Genomic DNA, 3,351 nt, shown 5'->3' on the forward strand with positions numbered 1-3,351 from the left:
GGCGTTGGAATGGTGGAGAAACGACGGAAAACCCGTACGAACGTCCGCACCTGAGACAGACTATATATATATATATATATATCATGTCAATAGCAAACATTAATCAACAAAACAAGCAACAAAAAATTAAGAAGAAAATTGTCCTGATATTAGAACTAGCTAACACAAAGGTGACCGCAATAAGAAAACCTGTCTACCAAAAAACAAAAATGAGCAGATTAATCATATATATCATACAGATTAATTTGTGTTTATAGAAAGATTAAAGGCTATAGTGCTATACACATACGTGCTTGGTAAATTTCAAAAGGGTGATGAGCTAAATTAGAAATCCAATTTCATCAACTAAGATCAACAATCAAGAACTACGCCCAGTCGCCCAATTCAAAGAAGGAAGAAGAACATAACAAAGAAAAAACGAATAGATAAAAATTCACCATCAGTCCCTCAACTCTTGTAGCAAAGCCAATGTGATACCCAACTTCTTAAACCTACTAATGCGATACCCACACTTAATTTTCGCTACCAATGTGAGGCCGGAGGCCATATTCTGTCACGTTGCCGTGTGTTTGGTCACGTGTCGCGCATGTGCCCCTCCAGAAAAAAGGCAATAATGGCATTTCACCTAAATGGAATGAGAATCAAGTAAAAACTCGAGTACACCCTCCCACTCGAACAACCATCTCTCTCTGCTCCAACTCGAACTAAACCTCATGCCTCCGCGCGGCCTCGTCTGCTCTGATCGGCCGGTCGGTTAATGGGCGGGCGATCGGCGGCGCTAGTCCATCTCTCTCCTCCTCTTTTTCCCTTCCTCAATCAACTCATATCTCAACCCTAAATCCCAGATCGCTTCATAACCATCCTATTCTCCATCCCTTCCCGATCTCAGCCATCCCAATCTCAGCCATATCCTCCCTTCCTAATCTCTTGTAGGCATGGCGACCTCCATCGCTCCTGGAAAGTCATATGCCTCCCTCTTAGCTTCAAATTCCTCCCTTGACTTCTCAATCGATGACCTCCCCTCCCTTGTGTTTGAGAATGGATTTTGTTTCAATTCAGATCTCAGAAGCTCCGTTCTCCGCGGGATTGACAAATGCAAAACCAATTTGATTGGTCGTTTGGTTCTTCCCCCTAAAGCATTGCCATTGAAGACCCATGAATTGTTGACTCAATTGATCAAGCTATGGCCATCGCTTCAAAACTGGTTGGTCTCTCCTTTAGGCAGAGGTTTCTTTATGCTGCACTTTGAATCTCTTGATGATATGCAGAAGGTTTGGAGTTTGGGGACAATTAGATTACAACAGGGCTTCTTAAGATTGATCAAATGGAAGCCAGGCTTCTCTCCATCATCCTACAAGAATTTTTTTGCGCAGGTTTATGTGCGTTGTTGGGACCTTGGATTTGATTACTGGGAACCCAAACAATGTAATGAGTTTTTGAACGCATGGTCATTCCAGTAAATTAACCTTTTTCTGGTGGGGCACATGCGCGACATGTGACCAAACAAACGGCGACATGACGGAATATGGCCTCCGGTCTCATATTGGTAGCGAAAATTAAGTGTGGGTATCACATTGGTAGGTTTAAGAAGTTGAGTATCATATTGGCCTTGCCACAAGAGTTGAGGGACTGACGGTGAATTTTTGTCAAACGAATATGTTAGGGTTCTACGTGCTGCGTGTGAGGTTGCAATGCACGTGAGGTAGAAGATCGAAGGGGATGAGTGTGAGGTCATAACGTACACACAATGATAAAAGTTTGCTCTTTTCTTTTACTTTCTAGTCCTCCGATATCTTTTACAGACTCCTCTCTAATGTCCAACTCTTTGATTTTATCTCACAGTTTTCCACCCTAGCCGGCACTGCAGTAACCACATCTGCTCTAATGTCGACCTCTTTGGTTCTCTCTCACTGTTTTCCACCCTAACCAGCAAGTATGCTACAGCTTACGAGTTACAACTACAATGAAAAGCTCTGCCTTCTTCAGTTGACGGATGTGGATTGATTCTATGGCTTTGGAAGATATATGTTGTCAAGCAGAGAGTTATAGGATCGCAAACCTTGTTGCATTTTGTGTATGACATATTCCATGTTCTAGCTCTTGTGTATGATAGAAGTGTTGGAACTGTGAGTGAATATGACCCATTTGGATATGGACGCTCAAGTACCCCATTCTGGTATATATCTATTTCAACAGATAGTTCAAAGCCTAAACCCTTCAATTCCCAGTTTTGTTACCCTCTGAAGAAGAAAACTTGATGTAATGGATAGTACCTGACTAAACTACAAGAACGAAAATGATGGATTGGCCTAGAAGAATAAAATGTGGATTTCATTTCATTGTATAACAGCTTCCATACAACAAAAGGATACCGATACGGTATTACAACTCCAGCATAGATTCATATTTCCTGGGAACTGAATATGGATTCTTCGATCGAGTTGTGTCAAACCATAGACTCAATACCAGATCGCAAATTCATCCCTACATTGTAAGGCCTCTCATAAGTCATAACTCCATGTTATTCACATAAACAAGCATCAATAAGTCTACCACACTAAATCGTACAGCCATAGATATATAGAAGATCCGTTCCCCTCTTAATAATTAATCTACCGACAATTATCGAGCTTAATTTTTTAACGTGAATATCGATCATGCATGTTTTGAAGTGTACGTAGGTATAGAGAACCTTGGTGAAAGGCTAAGGTGTGTTAATGCATGACATGCATCAACTTTATCATAAAGTTAAAAAATGAGTCCTTAAAGTAGTAAAATCGGTCATCAAAGTTGTAATATAAGTCCTTAAAGTTGAAAATTTTTAGTTACAATATTAGTCTTCAAGTGGTAAAATATGTCCATAAAGTGGTAATTTAATCATTAAAGTTGCATAACTTTTTTTTATCACTTAGGACTCATATTACCACTTTAAGAATTAATATTACTACTTTAAGTACTCATATGGTAACTAAAAATATTTACAACTTTAAGGACTAATATTATCAATTTAAGGACCTATTTTACAACTTTAGGACAAAGTTGATACATATCATGCATTAACACATTGTAGAATTTTCCAGAAAATGTTGATACATTTATACTCGTTATGTTAGCCTCTGCCTATTCAATCCCAATCGGCTTGATTCATCGATCCTTCTCCCTAGCTAGCCTCTTTGTACGTAGCTTCCTTCACTTATGGCATGCTATGATATTTTTTACTTTTTTCCAAACCATCTAGCATCTTCCTTTGAACCAAATGTATTGTTAGTCAAGAAACCTGAATCATATCCCCTCTCGTTTCATTGAACATGTTCGGATTAGGTTTTTTTTGTGAATACAAGGTACGTGGAG

Source organism: Fragaria vesca, linkage group LG2 (assembly GCF_000184155.1).
Source record: "Fragaria vesca subsp. vesca linkage group LG2, FraVesHawaii_1.0, whole genome shotgun sequence".
In the NCBI taxonomy this organism is placed as follows: domain Eukaryota; kingdom Viridiplantae; phylum Streptophyta; class Magnoliopsida; order Rosales; family Rosaceae; genus Fragaria; species Fragaria vesca.